At 41.4% G+C, this 25,277-nt stretch overlaps 1 protein-coding gene across 9 annotated transcripts in view; it reads left to right on the forward strand.

The window, feature by feature from the left end:
• The window catches only part of Bcas3 (BCAS3 microtubule associated cell migration factor), a 575,514-nt gene that overhangs the window by 467,452 nt on the left and 82,785 nt on the right, over positions 1–25,277 (forward strand). Inside the window, exon 24 of one of the 9 annotated variants that reach the window (XR_011705011.1) lies at positions 13,855–14,037. The exons of the other annotated variants lie outside the window; for them this stretch is intronic. The gene's annotated coding sequence lies outside the window, so the exon portion shown is untranslated. The remainder of the gene's footprint in view (positions 1–13,854; positions 14,038–25,277) is intronic. 9 annotated transcript variants of the gene reach the window in all.

Below are 25,277 nucleotides of genomic sequence, written 5' to 3' on the forward strand. Positions count from 1 at the left end.
GGAAAATTTTAATACCTAATACTATGATATCAAAAATTTGCAACTGACCCTAAGGGTCAGGATGTGGAAACTCACACCCTATTGGTAGAAGTATGAATTAATGCAGTCCCTTCAGAGGGCAGTTTTCAATGTTTAGTGAAGTTGTGTAGATTCTAGAGTCAGACCACTTCCCATCTGGAACAGGAGGATAATGACAGAACCCTTATAAGGTTATTTTGAAGATTGAGTTAATATATTTAAGTGTTTAGAGCAATGGTTGGCACAAAGTAAGGACTATTAAATGTCAGTTACTATTGTTATTGTAAGATCTTGCAGTTACACATCTACTTATAAAATCGAGAGAAAATTTTGACTTGTATGTAACTCATTTAACAATGTTCATTTCAGATGAACAAAAAGAATAAATTAAAAATCATTATGTATTCATTTTATAGCAGAGAAAATGAATGAATTAGACTTCATTGTATAAAATATCTTCCTTGTTTACCACCAAGTAGTAAGTATATTTGCCAGTGTTTGGATGTGTAATGTTGTCGTGGCTTTTGTGTAACAAAGATTAAATAACCGTGATCTTTGCCTTTTTTCTAAAAAATCTTGGATTGTACTAATTTTGTAGTAAGTACTCCTGAACTTACATCTTGTCTTGCTAACTAAGCTTGGGAATAGTTATTCTTTTCTCCCAATAAAAGACAGGGGTCCTTTTCTTGTGAGAGCCCAATGTCACCTTTTAAGAATGCTAAAAGATTTTCCTTTCTCAGTTCTAAGAAGAGTTGATGTTTGATTTTGATTTTTGTAAAAATATGAAATCCATTTGAAGGCTTTTGTAGTCAGGGCCAGGTTCTAATAGGGGCAATTTGTCCTCACTTTCATTAAAATGATGTTTATTCTAGGCACACCACTTTTGATCATTAACAAGCAATTTGATGCTTTTCATATGAACACTTCTGTAACACCAAATTAGGATTGTGTTTTAGCATTTGATCTTGTTTTTTACTGTAGTACTTGGGACATTAGTTAGGACATTCAGAGCCAAGGAGAATGTTCAAAGGGTGAAGGACACAGATGACTTTAAAGAAGAAGAGACAAACATGCCCAGGCCCATTAGTGGACAAAGGAGATGGCTGGTGCATTTGAGAAAGGGTTTGGGAAAGGAGAATTAGTTTCCTAAGGAAAGTGTGAGAAGTACCTTGGGCTTGAATGATTTAACATTTGATCAAGGCGTGGTATCTGAGAAGCTGTATCTAAGAGTGAAGAGATGATACAAGAGGCCTAGGAAAATTTTCCTGTCCTGTGTCCTCAGGGTTTACCAAGATGACCTTACATGTAGATGCTGCTTCTGAAGCTGACATATTTAGGAAATCTTTTTAAAGATCTAATTGCTACAGTAAGGCTGACTCACAGCCCTTTGCACCTTCTGCTGCTGTGCAGCCCATCGCATGTCGTGTTAGAAATTTTCTGCAATCTAAGCCTATTTAGTCTATTTTCTCCCACTTTGTAAACACCCTTTTTCCATAGTTGCAAATGTCTCCACTATTATTTGTTTCAATTTGTAAATTGCAGAAGGGCTTGAATAAACAGTGTCCTCACACACGCACCCTTATCCATTGCCAAGGATGAAATATCTCCGGCCAGAGATACATTCAAAAGGGGACCTCCATGTTTTCTTTATAGAGCCGGAGTTCCAAAAGCAAGGCTCTTTTCTTCTTGTCTTCTTTCTACCAAGAAAGCAAAGTTCATTTTTACATTCCTATAGTGTTTGGTAACTTCAAAGATATTAAGTAGTGATGCTAGGTCTTTTATTTCTTTGAAAACAATCAAGTGAACGTCTGGTCCCCCCAAAATGTTCAGACGGCTTACTGACAGTTGCAGTGTTGGACCAGGTCTTGTTTATCTTTGAATTTCCAACACTTAGCTGCATTTGGTAGGCGAGCGAGTGAGTGAATAAATGAATGGATGCCATGTTTCCAAAAAGTGTGCTTCCAAAAAGTAAGAGATGCCCACAAGAGTGCAGTCTGATTCAGTACTCAAGGGGAGATGGTCAAGGGGTAAAACATGGAATTTTCCAGACAAAGCCAGGAAGCACTATGTAAGAAAGTGACCTGAAACATGACCATTGGGTGACAGACTCTGCTCTCTTTTGTTCTCTTTTCCTCTAAGCCTAAGAACCTGTCCTATATAGGTTCACATGTGCTCAAGGCTAACTGAAAATCCATACCCTGCCCCCACCAAAAAAAAAAAAAAAACTGGGTCATGTATCTCTTGAATATTTAATGTTATGTCCTACATTTTGTGCCTGGAAAGAAACTGTTACTCACTTGTGGATGTCACTCAGGCCACAGATAGGCTGTAGGCTGTCATTCACTGACGATTCTGTATTCTTAGTCATATTTGTTGACTGAGTACTTCTGCTTCGACCATCCTTCTCTGTTTTGCATTTGCTATTCATTCATTTATTAGTGTTTTCTATAAACTAAAGGTTCTTTTGACAACTCAGACTTGAAAATGAATAAGACTTATCTTTAGGATGTATTCCTTAATTCATTTGGGAAGGCAGAATTTTCTAGAAAATGGGAAAGTTTCTGTCTGTTCCTTTCTTCATTCTAGGTAAAAAATTACTTTAATACTTATATCTCAATTTTTATTTTGTTTTTCTCATTGGGAGCTCCTAATATTGTATAGGTTTCAGGCTACCCAAAACTACATCTGCTCCTGTTCAGACACATTAGGTTTTTTATCACTTTTGCCTTATCTCTTGATATCTGTTCCACTGTGGACTTGTTGGCCTTTATGCCTGAAACAGACCATCTTTTAAGATTTCCCTTCACTGCCATGCTACGGAATTCCTTTGGCTTCCTCTCCTGTGCCTTGTTGTGTCCTATGTACTCTTTCTTGGCTTTATATCCTTATTTTGGTGCAGTATATATTCCTGTAGCTTCCATTCCCAATGTTCTTCCTTTGTGTAAATTGTAGTTTCAGTTTTTCATAATTTTCCTTCAGCCGAAAGATTTCCTTTACTATTTCCTGAATTACCAGTATGCTAGCTGGAATTTTCTCAGTTTTTATTAGTCTGAAAATATCTATTTCAAACTTTGGATTGTGCAGAGGGGAGTGAGGGGAAGGGTGGGACAGTGGGGATAGGAAGGACAATAAAATGAGACAGGCATTATTACCCTATGATACATGTATGACTACACTACCAGTGTGACTCAGCACCCTGTTCAGCCAGAGGAAGGAGAAGTTGTGCTCCATTTGTATACAATGTGTCAAAATGCATTCTACCAGCATGCATAACTAATTAGAACAAATTTAAAAATTTAAATCAAAAAATTATGCATATTTTTTTAAAAAACAGTCTATTTTATCTTTATTTTAAAGAATATAATTTTGGGTGGCTGGGGTTGTGGCTCAGAGGAAAAGCACTCACCTAGCATGTGTGGGGCACTGAGTTCAATCCTCAGCACCACATAAAAATTAAATAAAGGTATTGTGTCCACCTACAACTAAAGAATAAATATTTTTTAAAAAAATATATATATATTTTTTAAAAAGAACATATAACAGTGTAAAGATGTCATTCTGGCTTGCATTGAGTCTTACAAGAAGTCTCTGAAGGAAGATATCTAGTGAGAGCTGAAGGGATATGCAGGCTTGGCAGGTTGGCCAGTCTACCCAGCTGCAGGAGTGCCAAGTGTCCTCCGTTTATCCTTCAGGGTACACTCACTGCTGCCGTACTTCTATCTTCTATCTTCCACATGGCTCCCAAGTTTCTCTTATAGCTAATCCCAACTCATAATCACATATAGTTCCAGCCTAGCTAAACTGATACAGTACAAAGCCATCACAATACTTGGTTGTTTTCTTGATAGTCTTCATATTCTTATAGACAGCAGCCTATTCTACAAGGTTGCAGGATATAATATCAGTATACAAAAATCATATGTGTTTCTGTGAGCAAACCAAAGTTAAAAGTAGGAAAGCAATTCTATTTATAATAGCATCAAAAAAGATAAAATGCTTGGAAATAAATTTAACAAAAAAAGTACAAACTGTAAACTCTAAAAATGACAGAAGAAATAGCAGGAGACCTAAAAAAATAGAAAGCTATATTGTGTTCATAGATCACAAGACAATATTGTTAAGATGGTGTTGCTTCCCAAATTGAGCTACAAACTTTGCACTGTCCTTTCAAAAGTCCCTGCTGACTTCTTTGCAGAAATTCACAAGTTGACCTTAAATTTCCTATATTTAAAGGATGTAAAACAATCTTGGAAATGATCAAAGTTGGAGGCCTCAACTTCAACAGGGTCACCAAGCAATTCTTTTCAACAGTGGCAATGGGACAACTGTATATCCACCCATAAAATGATGAAGTTTGATCCTACCTCACACTATATTAAGAAATGAAAGGGCTGATGGTGTAGCCCAGCGGAAGAGCACATGCATAGTATGAATAAGACCCTGGGTTCCATCCCAGCACCAAAAACCAAACAATAACAACAACAACAGTTAAAATTTGTCAAATAGCCAAATGTAAGAGCTAAGACTGTAAGACTCAGAAGAAAACTGTGGATTAGATGGTGGTTTCTTAGATATGACACCAAAATACTAATAAAGAGAAAAAAAATGGGTAAACCGTATGTCATCAAAATTGAAAAGTTTTGGGCTTCAAAAGCTAACATCAGGAAAATACAACACAGAAACAGAAAAACACAGAAAAGGGGAACATTTTTGCAAATCATACAACTGATAAGGGACTTGTATCTAAAATATATAAAGAACTACAACTCAAGCATTAAAAAAAAAAAAGCTGGGTGCAGTGACACATGCCTGTAATTCCAGCTGCTCAGGAGGCTGAGGCAGAAGGATAGTGAGTTCAAAGCCAGCCTCAGCAATGGCAAGCCACTAAGCAACTCAGTGAGACCCTGTCTCTAAATAAAATACAAAATAAGACTGGGGATGTGGCTTAGTGGTTGAGTGCCCCTGAGTTTAATCCCTGGTACTAGTAGTAGTAGCAGTACTACTACTACTACTAATAAAACTAATTTAAAAACAGGCAAAGGATCTGAATAGATAGTTGTCCAAAGATATAAAATGGCCAATAACCACTTGAAAAAATATTCAGCATCATTATTCATCAGGAATATTCAATTCAAAACCATCTTGAGATGGTTGGCACCCTCTAGGATGACATTCATGAAAAAGAGAGGTGCTAATACGTATTGACAAAAATGTGGGTAAGCTGTAACCCTTATCCTCTGCTGCACAGAATGTAAAGTAGTTCAGACCCTTTGGCAAACTCTCTGGTAATTCCTCAGAAATTACCAGAATTACCATATGATAGTTAAACAGAATTAGCCATGCACTGTAATAGTCCCACAGCTGAGGATCTACCTAAGAGAAATGAACACATACCCCACAAAAACTTGTACACAGATGTGTATAACAGCATCGCTCATAATGGACAAAACGTGGAAACAAATGTCTGTCAACCCATGAATGATGCCTCTAAAGGAATTGAAAGCAGTGACAGAAACAGACGGTCAGGCATCAACATTTGTTGCAGCATGATTCACAGTAGTCCAAAGATGAAGAAGACCCAACTGTCAGGGACAGCAGGCTAATGGAAGGACAGAGTGTGGTATGTCCATAGAGTGGAATATTATTCCATGAAAAGGAGTAAAATGCTTCTACAAGCTACAGTGTAGTGGAACCTTGTAAATATCTGTGACTGATAGAAGCCATTCTCAAAGAGCAGCATTCTGTATGGTTCCATGTATATGAAATGTCCACATGGGCTGGGGATGTGGCTCAAGTGGTAGGGCGCTCGCCTGGCATGCGTGCGGCCTGGGTTCGATCCTCAGCACCACATACAAACAAAGATGTTGTGTCTGCCGAAAAACTAAAAAATAAATATTAAAAATTCTCTCTCTCTCTTTAAAAAAAAATGTCCACCATAGGCAAATCTATAGACAGAAAATAAATTAGTAATTGCCTAGGGCTAGGAGTATGCGGAGATTGGGAGGTGATAGCTAATGGGGTACAGTGTTTCCTTATAGAGTAATCAAAATGTACTAAAATAGATTGTGGTGTCGTTCACACAGTTCTATCATACGCTAAAAGCCATTGAATTGTACCCTTTAAGCAAGTAAAATATAATAGGTGATTCTCCTCCTCCTCCTCCTTCTTCCTTTCTTTCTTCCTTTCTTTCTTCTTCTTCTTCCTTCTTCTTTCTTCTTCCTCCTCCTCCTCCTTCTTCTTTCTTCTTTTCCCCCTCCTCCCGTTACTACCTCTCTTCCCCCTCCTCCCCTCCTTCCACTCCTCCCCTTTCTCCTGCTTCTCCCCTTTCTCTTGCTCCTCCCACTCCTCTGCTCCTCCCCCTCTTCCCCTTCCTTCCCTTCTTCCCCCACCCTCTCCTTCTTTGTGCTGAAGATTGAACCCAGAGGTGTTTTACCAGTGAGGTACATCCCCAGCTCTTTTCATTTTATTTTACTTTTATTTTGAGAGAGGGTCTTGATAAGTTGTTGAGGCTTGAACTTGTGATCCTCCTGCCTCAGCCTCCTGAGTCACTGGGATTACAGGCATGTGCCAACACATCCAGTGAATCATATTTCAATAAATCTCTGTGGGTTTTTCTTCTTCCTTCCTCCTTCCTTCCCTCCCTCCCTCCATCCATCCCCTCCCCCTTTCTCCTCCTCCTCCTTCTCTCTCTTTCTTGCAACCCAGGATTAACACACCTAACAGAATGGAAACTCTTGCTAATTTTTTCCCTTTTCTCTACTCAGTTATCCCTTGTGGCAGGTGTGTGAGCAGGGTGCAGCATTTCATTCCTTACTATTTGGGTTCTTCTTGAATGGATGCAGTGGCTAAGAGATCCACAAGCCACTTTATATTGTGCAAATTTCCCTGGGCCTTAGCAGGGGATATTTTTAGAAAAACTAGGGGTCTAATTTTTATGTAGCCCAGTGTCTGCTCATTAGTCTCCTTCACTGCCATTGGGATAAGCATATGTTACATTCAGTCTTATTTCCTCCAAGGGACTGGAGGACACAGAATTGTTCAGTCCATCCTGGTGTAGACCACAAATCATGTTTAAAACAGTGGGCCAAGCCATTGGGCCTCCGTGGTGAGGTGGCATTGGTCCCTCTGCTTGAGTTAAAAAAACTAAAAAAAAAAAAAAAAAGGCCAGGCAGGTAACCACAAGCCAAGTTGGGCTTGGCTGCTGCAGGCTTCCTAAATGACTGTGGCAGTGCCAGTTTTGCTAAGCCTTCTCTGACTGGTTTCTTCCCTCTCTTGGTCCCTCTCTGTGTTAACCTTTTATTTAGCCTGGCTCCATAGCCGAGTTCTTCCTTTAGTTAAATGTTCATCTCTAATGGTCCTTTTCCCGCTGTTGGCTGAACTCAAGGAGCCCTCTGGTTCAACAAAGAGTAGAGTGATTGGGACCTCAGAGCCCTTACAGTCCAAGCCCCTTGCTTCACACTGAAGGACCCTGGTGTCCAGAGAGAAGAAGTATTATTCCAGATTTCCCCAGCAAGTTAGTGTGGGCCGGGGCGTAGTACAGTTACCGCCCTACCTGTGGTTCCATGTTCTTCCCACCTCCCCCGCCCCCAAATAAGTGAGTGCTTTCCATTCATTTTTTAATAAATTTTTTATTTATATATGTCCATTCATTTTTATTTTTATTTTAATGTGATGCTGGGGATCAAACACAGGGCCTCACACATGCTAGGCATGTGCTCTACCTCTGAGCTACACCCCAAGTCCATCTTTCCATTTTGAATAAAGAAAGATATGCATTGCATTAAGAAGCAGGATTTTGTGCACATTCTAACTGCCTGCAATTCTCCTTGTGATATATGCAGAGGTAACCAATAGTCCGCCTCAAAGGCACTTACAGTTCTTTAAGTCCAAGGGGCCATTGGGTACCACTGGGTCCAGCTTCTGGAAAGGGATGTGAAGTAGTTAACCTGGTACATAGAATATGTAATTTGGAGTCAAGATCTAGGTTTGAGTCACAACATTGCCACAAAATATTTTGTGTCTTAGGTGAGTGCCCTAACATTTTCTGAGCTTTGATAGATCTGTGTAACAGGAAGGAACAACAGTACTTACCTTGGTATGTGGTTGTATACGTTTGATAAAGTGATGGGTGTAAAAACTTCTTGTAACTTGAAACCAAGGTCATATTCATGTGAAAAAAAATCAGTACTACTGTGTGTTTGTATGTGCTCAGCAAGAGGCATTCCTCCAAATATCTTGGCCTCTTGAATATATGTATATAGTCTTTTCTTTTTCCCTTAAAGATACTTAAAGAATATCCTTCTTATTTTTAGGGATTATGTAGTTTCCCAAAATTTACTTAGCAGCCCCTATTGTTTCAGTCTTTTTCATTGTAAACAGTGCTAATATAAATATCTTACATCTTTGGCCATTTGTGTGATTTTACAATAATAAAACTGTAAACAATTAGACAATTGTACAGTTAGTTCCTAGAAGTAGAATTCCCAGATCAAAAGATATGCAACCTCAGAATCTTTTTGTAATTAAATTTTCTATCATAGTTACTATGCTAATTTATACTCCCACAGTGTGTTATATGGCACTTGTTTCTCTGCACCCTGCCAGTAAGTGTTATCAGGTCTTTCAGTCTTTGCCAGGGGGGAGATTCAAGGTGTTATTTCATTGTAGTTTTCATATGCATTTCTCTTAGACTGGCATTGTGCACCTTTTCATATAATTACATGCCATTTTTCTATTGGTGTATTGGCCTCATTCATATTGATTTGGAATAGCTTTCTGTGACTAAGCAAATTAGTAAATGACTAAAATTAGTATATTTATATTAGTATATTTATTAGTTCTTTATTTGGTTTATATAGTAATTTTTTTCAAATTTGCCAGTATCTTGTGATATCACACACTTGTGATATTTTTGCCATATGGAAATTTTATGAATTTAAATTTATCAGTAATTTTAATGGTTTCTGGGGTTTGTATTATGCTTAGAATAGCTTTCTCCATTTCTCTTATTGTTTAAAACTTGTTTTCATGGTAAACATTTACTCTTCTTTTCTGTTACTTCCTTTCCACAAGAATGTTGTACACATAACAGATGTTCAAGAACTTTTTTCCTAAACAACTCTTTCAATTTAGGTGGTTTAGTACAGTGAAAGGAACTGAATTTGGATTCAGAGGCCTCATTGACAACTATTGCACTTTAAACCAAACAATGACTGTGTCTTGGCCTCTAGAATTTTCATATATATCTGAAAAGATCAAATGAATTAGTGTGAAAAAGTGCTTTTTAAAGTGTAAAGAATGCATTCATTTATGCTTTTGTTATATTTCTTCATAATTGATCTTGGGTTTGGAATGAAATTTTCTCTATGAAAAAGCAAACCTCATAAATGCAAAATTTCTTTCTTGCTTCTTTGGAAATACTTTACTAATGAGGGGGCTTTCCTGAGCCTTGGTTGGAGTTGGAAAAGGTGGAAAGAGTAGGGCCTCTAATGAGAAGTTTTCCCCAAAGGTCCAGACTAGTAACTTCTAAGAGTTGGATGCTTGGGAAAAGTGGGATATTTGGATAATATTCAGAAACAGAGAACCCAGTTCGTTTTTACTGAGCTGAAAGAGTTCAAAGGCAAGATCTTTTGGGAAGTTGGTTTACTGTGTTAGTCAAATGTGATTTCCTGTGTCAGCGAGGGAAAATTCCCTAGCTTGACCTACGGAGACTTCAAGGACATGTTGAAATTATAGGAAGTCATGTTTGGATTGGTCCTTGGTAATACAATAGAGGAGCTAGGTTGGATGAAAAGGAAGGGAACCCATTGACATAGGGTACTGTGCCCAACCCTTCCAGACTTCTCCACACTTCCCTTTGAGAGACTTGGACACTATTATTTTCACTTCCATCCTTGTTTAATGAGTTGGTCAAATTATATCAACTCTTTATGTACCTAAAATGTGTACTTTGAAACATTTTTTTATCAAGGTAAACTTCATACAGAGACATGCCCAGATCCTAAATGTGTAATTCAATGATTTTTAATAAATGGAAATACATGTTATATTTTGGACTATAATTTTTTCCTTTTAAAATTAAAAATAGAGCAGTACTTGGCAACTTATAACTAAACAGCATTGTGAGGCTGTGATGTTGTAATCTAGAAGTTGCGATGATTCTTTCACTCCACTTTGTTTCCTATGTATTGGAAACAACTAGGCAGCGGGACATTCAGTGGCCCTACCTAGTTCCTTCAGAGATTTTATCATTTATTATTTATTTATTTATTTTTGTACTGGGCTTTGAACCCAAGGACACTTAACCACTGAGCCACATCCCAGCCCTTTATTGTATTTTATTTAGAGACAGGGTCTCACTGAGTTGCTTAGGGCCTTGCTAAGTTGCTGAGGCTGGCTTTGAACTTGTGATCCTGCATCAGCCTCCCGAGCTGCTGGGATTACAGGCATGCACCACCACACCTGTCTTATTAATGTTTTAATACAAATGACATCCTTAGAAAAATCACAATTAACCCCGTTAGCTGTGGATGCCTACAGTTGACCCATCAGACATTTAAGCAGCCGCCCTTGCCAGGCACTTCACACTATTTTCATTCTCCTTTTCTTTCCCTACTTGTGGGGAGGTAGAGATGAAGAAGGGATGGCCAGGTGAATTTAGAGAGCAATTTTATCAAAATATGGCCAGAAAACTAAGTTGACTTTTAAACAGTGAGAACTTGAGTTCACTCAACTGGGAGTCTTTAATTTGTGCTTTGGTATTAGATCTGGACCTCTGGGGCTGCCTCTGCTCCTGCCATTCGCAGTGCAGTCCATGGCTGCATTTTTTTCTTCTGTTCAGACATCACTCTTTTTGGCTTTTCAACCCACCTGGACTTTCATTTGTTGCCCTGAGGCCAAGCAGACTATGGCAAAGCTAGAGAAGAAGAATCCACAGAAGAGCTATGGAGGTCCTTGCTGGGAGAGCAGGAAGCGAGGGCATTGGTGGCTCCTTAGAAGGACTGGCAGATGCCTCCTTGGCGCCTCGCTGAGGGTTCACACCTATGTGTTGAACAGAGGGTGAGTGAGGTTCTGAAAGCCCTCTCCTAGCCATCTGGCTTCTTAAAGCTTTGTTGTCCTAAATTCCTGCCCTCGGTCTCAGAGTATGCTGTTGTCTTGTGGCCTACCAACTGATGCTAACCTGGGGGCCTCTTCTGCCTCCCCGTGATTTAAACCAGCTACCCTGAAACTGCCTTTGTGTCAGCAGACTAGGGACCCAGTGAACCAGGGACACGAACAGTGTCCCTGAAGAGCTGAATTTGGATTTTCTGCTTTGTCTGTCTTCCTAGGCTGTCTTTTTGTTTTGGTTTTGGTTTTGTTTTCTTGCAAAGATGCAGAAAAGGAAGAGGGAAAAAAATATTAATACTTAGTGAACTGCAGAGTAGGCAGGATGAACTGAGTATGAGAGCGAAAACTCTGCTATGTCGCCAGCCTCGGGTGTCCCCCAGGTCTGAATACTTACCTTTGTTTTCTGCACATTTTCAACAGGTGTCAGTTACACTTTCTTGGCCCTCAAGTGAGAAGCTCTGCATGCTTGGTTTGGGGTTTACCCCTAGGCTCTGGAGTAGACTAGAGGATTGACTCAGTGAAAATGTTTACTTCTCTAATTAAGCAGAATTAAGGTCTGAACTCAAAACTGTCTTAGGCTGTGCTAGGTATAATTGAGATGCATGGGCTTTGTGTAAATAATGTACCTCTAATTGGCTTTGATTAAGTGCAAATTAGGATCACACTTCACCCCAGTGTGATTTACATTCCTGAGCCCTTTTACTAACTGAAGTACTGTGGGTGGCCGATAAGGCTTGTTTTTCCAGGAGAGGAGAGGCTAGGAGCTAGGAGCTGGGATTTGCAGTTTCCCAGAGGTAGGGAGCCTACAAGGGCCCTGCTCCTCACATCTTCCTACCCCTTCCTGGTGAGCCCTCTTTCAGCCAATAAATTCTAGCCCTCCCCCAATTGTTTTTTGATTATTAAGACTTGGTAAGCTTGTTTTAAAAATAAATAAAGTTAAGTGAATATTGAAAAATTCATGTAACTTTATTTATTTTGAAACCTCAAGCTTAAACCAGCACCAGGCATTGGCCTTCAGAATATCATGACACCTTTGTTACTGGGGAACCAGAAACATTTTACAAAGAAACCAACTAGTGGGAAGTTATCTCTGAAGAGTTCCCAGCATGTACCACCAGAGTTCTACAAAACAGCTTTTGCACTGTTCAAGAGTAGGTCTGCAGTTGGCCCTTGGTGAGCCTACACAGGAGGGACTGTGACACATTTCCTCTTGCCTCTAAGTTCTCCGAATCTGCCTCTGAAAGTCATTGTGGCCTGATGAAGCCGGAGTAGCTGGGCTCTTCCTCCTGTGTTGGAGATGACTGGCTGGTGGAAAGGCCTCTGGGTGGTGGAACCTGGACAGTGGGCAACAGGGGAGGAGGGTGACTTGGTGTTTTTGACCCTGGAGGCCATTGACAATTAGATCTACATGGGGTTTCTCCAGATTTCTCACATTAGCATGCTGCTGCTTGATATGAGACCAAAAAATAACATGACGTAATAGGAATTTTCACACCAACAGAGAGTGCTAACCATGTGCCAGGATCTGTGGGAACGCAGTGAGAAGGGGTCAGTTAACTACCCACTTCACACCCCTGTGAAAGCGCCTCCCAGAGTGCCAGAGGGGCTCCTTGAGCGTGTCACCTTCAAAGAAGTTTGGACTGTAAATATGTTTGGTCTCTAAACTCTGCCCAGGGCTTACCAGAGTGAGAAGACAGCATATGAGACAAGTTACACTGCAGAAATCCTAGCCAGAGGGAGGAAAGACTAAGAATGCTTTCTAGGCCCTTCGAACTATATTCATTCATTTACTCACTCAGAAATATTTATGGGCCACCTAAGCCAGACACTGGAGATGCAGCTAGGAATAGGCCCTGGTCTTTAGCCCTAAAGAGCTCTATCTAGTAGAGGAACAGATCTCTGTAGAGATGAATTACAACAGAATGTGGTACACACTGTGGCAGAAATCAGGAAGCATATGGCAGCGGGCTGCCACGGGCAAGACAGTCTGCCATACGGCCTTGGCTCCGAGCAGCTTGGACGGAGCTCGAGGGCCACATGCTATTTCAGAAGAGTGCATTTGTTAGTGGGCCTTCCACGTGAATGGGACCAGCCCGTGAATCTCTGATTAAAAAAAAAAAAAAGTCATAAAAACAATAAAATATTAGCCTTCCTTCAGTGCACACTCGGCGAGGTACTGTTCTGTGTGTTTTTTGTCAATTCTCCCATGTCATCTTCACAGCCATATAGATCGCATAATTATCATTCCTGTTTTAAGAGGAGTAAGCTGATGCCTGGAGAGATTGAGTAACTTAGCAACTGTCCTCTAGACGTGGGGGAATCTGGATTCAAACTCTGGTCTGATAGCTCTACCTCACTGACACTTGACCTCAAGGATTAATGGACTCTGGGTCAGGCACTCTGGGCTGTGGGGCTGACTTTCTCACCAGCTGGCTGTGGGTGCTGGAGCAAGTTGCCACCTGCCTCTGCCTCAGTTTCCTCCCCAGCCCTGTCTTCAAATGAGGTACTCGGCCAGCTTCTTGAATCCACAAAATTACATGGGCTGTGGAGAGTGAAAAAGCAAGGCCTTTGACTGCTTGCTGTTGCTACTATCTGTTATGAATTTTGTGACCTTGACTTGCCATCTGCCAGCCCTAAAGTACACAGTATCGATCTTTGTCAGTCTTCTTGACACTTGTACTTGATTCCAAAAAGCCTCTTAAAGTAGGGCTCTGTATCTTTCTTTGTCAGGAGCAGACCAGGCAACAAGGGCCCAAGGTTATTGAGTACAAGGGCTTTTCCTGGGCCATCTCTGCTGCAGATGGTCCTGGCCTTAGATGGCATGCACCTCCTGCTTCAGATTCCCAGCCATGTTGGCAGATGTCATGCTGTGATCCTTTAGAAGATGCATTTCAGCCCAAGACCTTGACTAAGGTGAGTTCTTTCCTCCCAGTGGCTTAGGAGGAGGGCCTCCTTGTCTGACTAACAGAGACAAGAAGCCAGTTATGTGGCGACCACAAAGCGTGCCCACCGGCACATGAAGAAGTTTCCCTGAAAATTTTCAGTGCAGAGATGTCCAAAAGGGAGCTCCAACTCCCATGTGCCAATCCTCACAACGGCTTTTGCCCAACGCTGGGCAAGAGTGCTATATTGAGGTCTGTGAAATCCTGGTTCGGTCTCGATTGTGGCTGGTGTTTTTCAGGTTCCTTGGTGTTGAAGGTAGCCTTGGCTCTGGAGATTTGGGTTTTGGAGGATGGGGGTGATGAGCAAGAAACATGTTCCTAGTATTTATCTATCAACAAATAAATGTTTAAAATGACCAGGGTCAGCTTCATACAGACTCCTTTAGTCCCTCCCATTTTAGAAGGACCACATGGGCCCAGCTGCCCTGGCCATGCACACTTCCTCCCAGTCGCACTAGTGCACCTTCTGTCCCCCACCTTGGTCCTCTTGTTGGAACAGCTTGCTGATGACTCTTCATCTTGTCTGCTCCTTCTTACCATATTGTGGAACTTTGACTTTGACCTGGAGTTATATTTCCAAGTACTGAGCATTAGGTGGGAGAGAAGGTGCCACCCTGATTCAGCTGGCACACTCAGAGTGGTGGGGGATGCTGACCCACTAAATTCACAGTCACACAAAAGGGCTGCTCTTCTGATCATTTCCACACATCTTCAAAGGAGCCCAGTTTGATTTTTAGATTATTTTTTGCTCTTTGCTTACAATTTCTCAGCATCATGCATAGATGTTTACCTCCATTTCCATTCCTGTAGAATGAGGCCACTTTGTCCTCTGAAAGCGAATCAACTGGCTTTAATGGGTGTGTTGTCGAGTGGCTGCTAAAGAGTTAAAAGTTTGAGCAGGCAGACTGGCCAGCAGGAGTTAGTGGTGTGGAGTAAGAGGGACGCCAGGCTGTCTCTAAACTTTTTGGCCCTCCCCAAGTACAGAGATGAAGGAAGAGCTCTATAAATCACTGGAGATTAGAGAGCCTGTTCTTGCCGACTCCGCAGGGTTGCGCTGCTTAATGTCAAAGCTTCACGTATTACTTTAACAGCACTCCTTTTCTTTATTAAATCCACTTTGAAATAAAAAAAAAAAAATGATGATCTTTCCAGTAAGGGGGAGAAGGCTAAAAGGATTTAGAAAGTATCTGCTATGTTACATTACAGAGACTAATCACTGTTTAGGGAGTAAGTAACATTTTTGCACCATCTTAAGCCATAAAAACGAAAAGAGGTATAAAGGTCTGTTCCCTAGAATCAATTTGTTGGCATGTTTATTTTGCCCTATGTCTTTGCCTTTGAGTTTCTTCAGAATGTGAGTAGAGAAACTGGGAGACGGGTGTGTTTGTGACCAAATGAGTGTGTCTGGGTACACGCTCTTCACTAGGGTACTTACTCCATGAAAGTAAGTGTGTGTGTGTGTGTGTGTGTGTGTGTGTGTGTGAGTGTGTGTGTGTGCATAAGAGAGAGAGAGACAGAGGACAGGGAGAGAGAGAAGGGAGCACAGGAGGGAGTGTGGCAGTGGAAAGAGTTGCACTTTTATACTTAAAAGAAAAAATGCAACCTTTGTGTCCCACTGGAGGCTGAGACTGAGCTTATCTCCTTCATCTGACTTTAATGGAGACACATTTTTAGCAGCTGCAGCCATGTCAAATGTCATATTTTGGCTCAAAATTTCCACCTTCTGAGTGGGAGGTTTCTTCAAAGTAAGAAGTTAGTGGTAATTATAAACTAATTGGGGAGCGCTAGGCAAGAGTCTGATTGTCATAAAGTTTAGTTACAAGTAGTTTATATCAATGAAATCAGAGTAGCCGTGAATGGGTAATTAGCAAAGCTCATGATGAGTTCATGGGACTCTTTTTGCCTTTCTAAGTATTTTTAAATTCTGTAACAGAAAAATAAATGTTAAAATAAAGTATTTAGCACTTTATAAAAAAAAACCTAACTAATGTGAACTAAAATATCTAATCACCAATCACAGCATTTTAATTTATGCTTTTAGAGAGGTTTTAAAAGCCGCACAGAGGTTCAGGGTGCCTCTAATTTGTCTGCTATCATTAGAGCCTGAAGCTTCTTTTGGTTTTTTTCCTTTATACTTAAATGGGAGTTACTTAAAAAGTATTAGTTCAAGAAGGTAGGATTCCTCGCTAAAAGCCCAACAAAAAGCATTCAAAATCCGAGGAACAAATGTGTTCAAGGGACTTTTTCAGTTTGCCTAATTTAGCCAAGTACCCACGAGCCAAGTCCATTTTGTTTTAGGGTTTCATTTGTTTATTCAGCAAACATTTAACCAACAACTCCTGGCTTACCAAGGCACTTTGCTGGCTGCCAGTGGCACAAAAGCTGGATAACACAGGCTCCTGCTTTTCAGAAGCTCACCATCCTCCGTCAAATAGGAAAACATAAACTAAATGTAATATAGGCATGAAACCTTAGGAATAAGAGTGGGGTTTTTTTGTTTGTTTGTTTGTTTGTTTTTGGCAGCAGGGATTGAACCCAGGAGTGCTTTACCACTGAGTCACATCCCCAGCTCTTTTTATATTTTTTATTTTGAGACAGAGCCTTATTCAGTTGCATAGGCCCTGGACAGTTGTTGAGGCTGGCCTTGAACTTGCAATCCTCCTGCCTCAGCCTCCTGAGTCACTGGGGTCATAGGTATGCACCACCACATCCAGCAAAGCATACTGAAATTTCTCTCTGTAGTTCCCAGATTTTGATGTGGAGAAGGATGGTGAGATTTGAGGTGAGCTAGGAACCCCTTTTTGAACTGATTCCTGTATCGGTGTTGTTTCCATCTGCATTTTGAAGTTTGGAAAGAGTTCACACCTTACAAATGTGGTTCATATTTGCCAGGAAAAAATGGCTTGCTTTGCAGTACTTCCCATCCAAAAGCTGACAAGTCGCAGCTTTTTATTCTGACAAACAGCTTGAAGGTATCACCTCTGCAGACTCCTGACACAATGAATTGCGGTTCTTCATTTATGGCAGCTTGTGCTTCGTGTGTGCTTTCATGTGTTTAGGACGGTTGCCCAGTTTTAAAGTAGCAGCTCTTAAAATAGCTGGAAATGGAGTGGAGTTCAGGTTTGGTTAAAAGTGGACTTGGTGGTGCTTGTGTGTCTACTTGTGTGTGCACACTTTCAAACCTATGTGCTTGCCCGTGCGGCCGTGTCAGTGACATGGCCACTTACACAGGAGCGCATTGTGATAGAAAATATCAGGCCTGTAGGGTGAGGAGGAAGAGGGAGGGAGGATTGCATCTAGTGATCCTGGAACAGTTGCTCAGACCAGCATTTAGTGTTTTATTAGGAGAGAACAACTCTATAAAAGGAACAAGAAGTTCAATCATTATAGAGTGGGGCGACAGGAGGCAGCTGCCAGCATGACTTTGAAACCCCTTTGAGATCCTAGAAGAGTTGCCACATATAACGTGCTGCAGCTGCTGGGATCACTTAGGAGCAATGCAGAACTCGGCACCCACCAGCCCCTGCAGGGACAGGATTCTAGATCACCCCAGTGTTGTCTTTAGATTAAGGTCCCTACCCCATCCCCAACTTCCTTCGTTGCCACTGAGCCATCTACAGCTGTTCTTATATTTTCTTTCTGTTTCAGGTAGGTTTGTGGAAAAATAACAGGAAGCAGTCTCTAGTTTTATTGGAGAGAATGAGGGGTCAGGTATGCTTGGGGGTTGGAGCAAGGAAAGTGGGACCAATACAGCGGGTCCCCTGATCTTGCCCCCAGTGTTGTCACTTGCTGAGCAAGTACCATAGCTTGCAAACTGTTGCTTATGTGATGTTATATCAGTCACAAAGTATGTGAATTTCATTTTTAAAAATCTACCTAGGATGTCTGTTTTTCATTAATACGTGTAGAATATTTGCAAAGTTGAACCCATCAAATTTAAAAATCTCCAGTTAAATCATATAAACTTAAGAACAACTAGTGTTCATATAAGCCAAAGGAAAGGTCATTTATGAGGGTGGGGTGAGCTATTCTTGACAAATGTATTACTTGATAGGTGTATGAAATTTTTTATAAAAATTTCTCAAAGTTCAAATGCCAATTACTGCTGAAAATTGGCAACCAGGAGAGTTTCTATGAACTCAGGTTCTGTGAGCAAGCTCAGAGACCAACAGCACATTCGTATAAATTATTACTGACGTAATCTTGAAAGGGACATGACCCCCAACCTCACTAGGGGGAAAATGGAGGGAAAATTAGGGTATGGGTATGGTGACAGACGTAGTTTCACATTTAGAAGTAATATTAGAAATCCTTTGGTTTGGAAACCATACTTATAGCCTGAAAAAACTCTCCTGCCCAGGAGATTCTGATAACTTCTCTTTTCTTTCCTTGCTCACCCCAACTTAAAAATCACTTCCAATCTTACTAATGGGAGAGCTGCGTATCTCTCAGATATATTGAGATGAAGAAAAAAAGTTAAGCATTGCTCACTGAACCCTCCTGGCTCATTGGTAAGATGAGAGAACCAGGATCCAGACAACTCCTATAGAGAAATACAAAATAAGGTTTTCTTATTCTGTCACTTGGAAGTGACAGTTATATGGAACCAGGCATTTCTAAGACATGAAATCACAACCTTCAGGTAGCTGCCATGTGATCAGAGATCAGCAATGATCAGGTATAAAAGAAGGCATGCTGTGGTACTTGTGGGATGATCTGAGCAACTGCATGTGGTCATGAGCTTTGAGTCCATGATGGAATGCAGGATGCATTAGTCTACATGGAAGTAGCACCTCGTCTTCCTGGAAAGTAAGGTTGTTGCTTTTGTGACCAAAATGGTTAAGTAATACATTGGAGCATTTCATTCTTGTATCTTCCAGTCTTAAGTTCTTATTAAAGAAGACAATACCTGTATAGAAGAGATCCCACTTACTACAGTTAAACTCATAAAGGAATTGCTCACCATGTGCTTCAGAGAGACCTGAAGCATAATGACTGATGTTTTTATTCTGGGCCCACAGGAATAGAGTAGCACTATGATGTCCCCACACTCACAGGTCCTTTACCTCTTTACATGAAGAACAAGGAACTTCCCACCAGCCTGAGAAGACTCATCCATCCAAAGTATCTTTAAACATTTGATTAAGCTATACAAGGAACAAGCAGAGTTATGCTAGCCACAGCATGGTATTTGGAATTCCTTTTGTTATTAAAAAATTCCACACTGGTCGTTTGGGTTCAGGAAGCCTGCAGAGGGATAAGAAATAGAGCTTTTGTCTAGTGCTGTTTTAATGAACTGCTTCAGGTGTTGGTGGGCAAACTGGCTTTGAAAGGCCTTGAGGAACACAGCTGACGCTCAGACCCAGTCTGGGTGGCAGCAGTGGCTGATCTCATTGGCTGCTCTTCTGTTCCATCTCTCCTATTTCTGTATCTATCAGAATTCTTAAAACAGTGTTGAGACACAGGAAGGCAGGGGCCACGAGACCCCAGTCACTGGGATTTAGCCTGCAGTTGATGCAGCTGGTCTTTGGGATGCGATCAGTCTTTTTAAAACATCCTAAGACAGATGATTGTCTTGGGATTTTTTTTTTCTTTTTCTTTCTTCTCTCTCTCTTTTTTTTTTGGTTGTTGTTATTGTTGGTTCATTGCTTACTTTTTTTGAGGTCTTTGCCCCCCCCCCCGGGGTGGGGGGGCGGGCAGTTCTCTGCTCCTCTGGTACTTTCCGTATGGCAGGTAGTTAAGCCTTCAGCCGCCTCAGTAATTCAGAACATAAAGACAGTCTCTGCCTACATGACCCAAGCCTTTGATGACATCACTACTCCAGACTATGGCTGACAGGAAGGTCTTGGTGTCACTTTGTGAAGGAGACAAGCTGAGAATCCCACCTTGTAACTGGCCCCTGCTGGGTGGTGAAGTCTTGATTGGGGAATGTGCTTCCCCCGGAGACTTATCTCTAGACCTTTGGAGGGTATGCTCCCTAATAAGCTGTCAGAGATGGGCAGTCCAGACAAGCCACCCCCTTAAGTGGGTCACAACATCTGGAATGATGGTGCCAGATTACCCACAGTCTAGCCAGCGACCTCTTTCTTCCTTCCTAAAACTTAATTCTCAAGTGAAGTGGTTTATGAGGAGCAGGTGATGGCGGCAAGAAGTGTTGGTGATGGAGACTCTGGCCAAAGAGCAGTCTGGCTCCTGGGGGGAATGGGCAGAGAACCTCTGTCTCTGAGACCAACCACACCCAGCACTGTCCACAAGGCAGAGGACAGGCTGGGAAGAGTTCTGTCTGATGAGTTGATGTCTGTCTCTGTCAGGGGACAGAGACACTCTTCGTGAGGCTGCTGCCACTAAGAGCTGAGATACTGCCTTCTAGATAAAGTTCTTTTACCCAGTTCTTTATCTTTTTTATGCCAAAGTCTGTTCTGATACCACTCAGGTCAAAAGACTAGTCTTGTTGAGATGTCTTTTGTCTTTTGAAATTTCCATTCTAAACTTCAGGTCCTCTGAAGAGACTGTTCTTGAGGATTTTGTCTCCTTTTGGTAAAAGATGATTCTGACAAAGGTGTATGAAACAAGGTACCTCTGCCCACATCATGATATTGTCATAATCTACAGCCCAAGCTCTCGCTCCACAGCCTGTCTTTTTCCCCCTCTTCTCTACACTTACTGTGTTTCTGTAGAAGGTGATGCATCTACTAGATCATGTGTCTACTTTTTTTTTTTTTTTTTGGTACTGGGGATTAGACCCAGGGGTGCTTAGCCACTGAACCACATCCCCACCCCTATTTTGTATTTTATTTAGAGACAGGGTCTCGCCTCACTAAGTTACTAAGGCTGGCTTTGAACTTGTGATCCTCCTGCCTCAGCCTTTCGAGCCATGGGATTACAGATATATGCCACTGCACCTGGCATGTGTCTACCATTTTGATTGGTTCATTAAGTACCAACCAGGTACCATGGAGGCTTCCTGGAGTAACTACGGCTTAACAAAGTCCTAAAGAACAACTTAGAATGAATCAGGCAGCAGAGAAGAAGAGCAGTGTGCACGAAGTACACAGACAGGAGAATACAGGGTGCAAAAGGAAGGCCAGGATCCAGGGCACATATGCTTGGAGTAGGAGGAGATGGAGATGGAGGAATGAAAGTCTAGTCACAAGGAGTTCAGACATTATAGTAAAGGGCCTAAAATTTGGGGGGAGCCCCCATGGAATTTTAAGCAAGGCAGCGTGGTCAGATATGTGTTTCATAAGCACTACTTTAGCTACAGTCTGGAAAATGGATTGAATAGGGTGAGGTGGATCCAGGAAAACCATGAGGTACTAACTGTATTGATCAAAGTGAAGAGTGATGAATATCTGAAATAAGGAGCCAGTAGTAGGACTGGAAAGAAGATTCCAAATATGAAAATAAGTTCAGGGACTCCTTGAGGGCCCGTGGCATATGGGATCCAGAATGGAATGGAGGTAGGAGTCCAAAGTGCTGGCTTGACAGCTGAGCAGAAAGCAGTACTTCTCACAGGGAAAGAGGGCAGGGTGGAGGCGAGGACATGTGTTTACTTTGGAACCTATTGAGTTTAAGGAGCTTAAAGAACTGAGGAATAAAAGCCAAAGTCATACTCCCTGACTTTTTCTTTATTGGCTTAGACTGTCTAGTGATTTGCTGGGGGTTGAGGGGCATGGAGCAGGGCATGTGGGAACTCTCAACATCCAAGTGAAGTTGCATAAACCCTCCTGTTGAGATTATTTCCAAAATTTGACCAGATGTTTAAGCAAATTAGCAAATGATTAAAGCAGCAGTCGGCAGAGACCTAGACCCCTCTGGGATTAGCAAAGGAGCAAGGCTAGGAGAAAGCCAAGCCCAGGTGTTCTTGCGGGAAAGGGGGTCTGCATGTGTGGGTCTCCAGGGCTGCCCCAGCAGAGTGCAGGTAAGGCAAGCTGAGTGTGATGGAGAGGGGGGAACAGGGGATGGAGAAGAAGTGCCGATGCTTGTGTTCACTGGGGAAAAAACCCTGCCCGATGACTGGGGTCTCAAAATATTATTCATTTTGTTAGTAACACATTTTACTTTTAAGGGATTTTATCCCTTAAAAAGAGTGGAGTTTCATTCCACCATAAAGAACAAAATTATATCATTTGCACAAAAATGGATGGAACTTTGAGAATATTGCATTAAGCAAAATTACCAAAACTCAGAAAGTTCAGGGACCTGTATTTTCTCTCATATGTGGAAGGTAGAGAGACAAAAGGAAGAAAGGAGGGAGACCAGTAGAGCAGAGGAAGGGGATCAAGAGAAGGGATGAGGGTAAGGAAACAGAAGGTGTGGGGGAATGAAATTGACCCAAGTTATGTTGTGTGCATGTGTGAATATGTAACAATGAATCCCACTAATTTGTATAATTATTATGCACTAAAAACATACATATTTTTAAAGACTGTCTTCAAATTGTCCAAGAACAGTATCAAAGAAAGACCATTGATAAGTACTTTTCAGAGCAAAACAGCTCACAGCCCAGAGCCTGATTTGAGTCCCCTTTCATTTTTATCTGTAGCTGTACATGGTGCCTTGGGCAGTCACTTACCCTCTCTGAACTTTAGCTTTCTCCCCCAGAAGAAGGTTTGAGGGGCCTATCCTCACAGGTTTCTAGAGTCACTTTTAGCCTTATCATTGTCCATCTCTATCCATTTCTGGTTTCAGAAGTCTTCAAGTCTTGCTTAGAATGGCAGATTCTTCTCCCTCACCAAAACACAGGCCTGAACATCAGCAAAATCCTTCAGTAAATTGTGCTTCCTAGCACATTTTATCCTTGGGTTTGGAGCAAGGCTGGAAGATTTCCAGAGAGACACTCTCTGCAGCCCTTAACCCACCAGAGGTCATTTAGAATGTCAGGTTTAAAAGTCAGCTATCTTCCCTCCAAAAAATAAAAATAAAAAGTCCCATCAGTTCTCTACACAGCTTTACTTAGATTCACTATTCCTCGTTGACCTTAAAATTTATTTTTTTTTAACCTTAAAATTTAAAAAAACAAAATAAGGGAATAAAATGAACAGAACTTTGGGTCCAGTGTAGAGAAGCTATCCCAAATGCCCTGATTTTTGTGCCTGTGCTAACACTGGTGGTTAACAGCATCTTCACTCTCCATGTGACTCAATTTTCTAGCTCAGATTTTCTACTGAGAGTAATGATGAAAAAGATCATTGATGACGAGCTCACTGCCTTTCCGAGTTACTTCCAAAAGAGGCAGAACACAGGCCCCCAAAGAGCGACTGGAAGGCGGCTCTCACGCTCCATCAGCTTCTGTGTCTCAGCTGCGTCCTCCATCTTTCGACTCTTCTCCTCACTGCTTCTATGGCAACAGAGAGTTCAGTGCCCTCAAGTGCAGGCTACCTTCCGATTGGAAGTAGTCACATGTCATGGTTTAAAACACACATTACAAAGATGGAATTCTTTTTTTTTTTTTTAATATTTATTTTTTAGTTTTCGGCGGACACAACATCTTTGTTTGTATGTGGTGCTGAGTATTGAACCCAGGCTGCACGCATGTCAGGCGAGCGCGCTACCTCTTGAGCCACATCCCCAGCCCAAAGATGGAATTCTGAGTAAACTCGGGATAAGGTATTTGAATTAATTCCCAACAAAACATGACAATTCTGTAACATTCTTTAGAGGGCTTGGAGTTCTTTACCAAAAGAATCTCATTAATTGCCTCTAATGTGGGGCAAATAACACATATCAAAATGTCTGTTTCACACACCAATATCAGAGATCCAAAGTTACTTGCCTATGGTCACACAGCGAGTGATCAGCAAGGATTAGGAACAGTCCAGGTGGTAACGAGACTGAAATGTTTTGGCTCTGACCCCAGAGCTCAGGAAAAGGATGTTGGCCCTAAGATGGGGAGTGCAGATTAGCCTTCAAGTCCCACTGTGATCCCAGGAGAACTGTATTTTCTACTTTCCCAAATTCTATTATGACAAGATTTTTTTAAATGATTTAAAATTTATGTGTATGTACGTGCACGAAAATATGTGGCTGCTCACAGATACATATAGAGAAGATGAAAGAGAAAAATGGACAACTTATAATTACAGATATTTTCATTCATCTGGCATCCAGATGATCTCCCTTGATTCTGACAGTTTTGACAAATCAGTTTATTAAAATTGTAAATGTAACCCAGAACTGTTTAGTGCAGAGCTAGGCAGAAGGTGCTTTCTCCTCACACTGTATTCTGCTGTTGCATTATTAGAAGTTAATGCAGCCATACTTAAGGACGAAGCAGCCAGATTCCATGAGAAAGATGTAACTCACTGCATGTAGTCCCGGTGGTTTTACTGTCCTGAAACCCTAAGGATATTTTTTCATGGAGCTTTGACCTGGATCAGGCACAGAAAAGCGTCTGGTCCACATACCCGCCCTCCTCCCCTGTGACTCCTTCCCTGCCCCTTCAAAGAGAAGGGTTGCTCCCTCAGCTCCCAGGAGGCATTATTCAGGTGACATTCGGAGAAGGAAATCATTAGTAGGGCTGATCATAATTTGGGATATATAAGCACAGCGTGCTTAAGGAACAGGCTTCATCATAAGCTCTTTGGGAACAGGCACGGCAGCAAGAGGGCATGGCATGAGAAGGCGGGATGGGATGGTTGAGTGCTGTCTGAAGCAGTGAGGGAAGAAATGTACCAGTAGTGGGACTTTATGAGGTCACTGAAAGTGGGGGAGAGGAGCTGGGTTGTGGCTCAGTGGTAGAGTGCTTGCACATGTGAGGCACTGGGTTTGATTCTCAGCACCACGTAAAAATAAATAAAGATATCGTGTCCATCTACAACCAAAATATTTTTAAAAAAGGAAAGAAAGTAGGGAGATAATTCCTTTTCCCCCCTGTCAATTGCCATAGAAAATCCAAAGAAGTTTTTATTTCATATCTGGTTAGCTGCAATTGACAATGTCTTCTGCAGCTCTGATTTTGTTTCTTTGGCTTTCCTCTTCCTCGCCACTTCAGACCTTGTCCCCGGAGTCATTTTTAAATAAACATGTAGTTCTGTGACGAGGCAGCTTAATCTTTGTGCCCATGAACTATTGACAATCTGGTAAAACCCACGGACCCCTTGTCAGATTCTTTTAAAATGAATAACATTAAATGTTTAGGAAGATAATTGTATGTATGATATAGTAATGTATATACTGATTTTAGCATATTAAATAAGCAGAACTAACCAT

The sequence above is a fragment of the Marmota flaviventris genome, chromosome 17 (assembly GCF_047511675.1).
Source record: "Marmota flaviventris isolate mMarFla1 chromosome 17, mMarFla1.hap1, whole genome shotgun sequence".
NCBI lineage: Eukaryota > Metazoa > Chordata > Mammalia > Rodentia > Sciuridae > Marmota > Marmota flaviventris.